We start from the raw sequence: 767 nt of genomic DNA on the forward strand, positions 1-767 counted from the left end.
CTCCTGGTAGGGTAAAGTCCTCTGGGCCAGGGTGAGGGGCTGGGCATAGGGCACAGCAGTTAGCACTGTGGTACCCTGCCTGTACCTGTGAGGATGGGTGGAGACAAACTAAATCACTTTGTGATTTTAGAAAACAAACTGCTATTAAAATTACAAGGTTATGTAACTTTTGACTGAGCAGACCACTTCTTGGGATTTGCCAGTATGTAAAAATATATGAATGGACAAGGGTACTTGTTATAAATTGTTCATGGCATAAAACACTGGAAAAAGTAAATACCCAATGTTAAACAAATAATTGAAACAATTATGGTATATCTATACCATGAAATATTATGCAGCCATTAAAAATTAAGTAGAGTCTACAGTCATGCCATCCTAAACATGTCCAATCTCATCTGATCTTGGAAGTTAAGCATGGTTGGGCCTAGTTAGTATTTGAATGGGAGACCACCTAGGAATACCAGGTGCTATAGATGTTTAACAACCAAGAAAATTAAATAGAGCTATAATAATTGACTTGTGGGGATGTCCCTAAGATATTGTTAACTAAGATAACATTTGGAAAAGTATTTGTTATATGATTCTATTTCATATACATACACACACACACATATACACACACATATGACTGAACAGGAATAATAATACAGTTTCATTTAGGTACATTTATAATACTAGCTGAATTGTTAAAAAGACAATGTCATAGGGTCAGTGATGTGTTTGGGGGAGAGAGATGGAAGTGGAAAAAGCAAAAAACCCCAAGA

The 767-nt window shown here is 36.2% G+C and overlaps 1 pseudogene; it reads left to right on the forward strand.

Annotated features, from left to right (window-relative positions):
* Positions 1-360: 360 nt before the first annotated feature.
* On the forward strand, positions 361-479 carry LOC118600572 (annotated as a pseudogene).
* The last annotated feature ends 288 nt before the right edge of the window (positions 480-767 follow it).

The sequence above is a fragment of the Rousettus aegyptiacus genome, unplaced genomic scaffold, assembly GCF_014176215.1.
Source record: "Rousettus aegyptiacus isolate mRouAeg1 unplaced genomic scaffold, mRouAeg1.p scaffold_m13_p_3, whole genome shotgun sequence".
Lineage (NCBI taxonomy): Eukaryota > Metazoa > Chordata > Mammalia > Chiroptera > Pteropodidae > Rousettus > Rousettus aegyptiacus.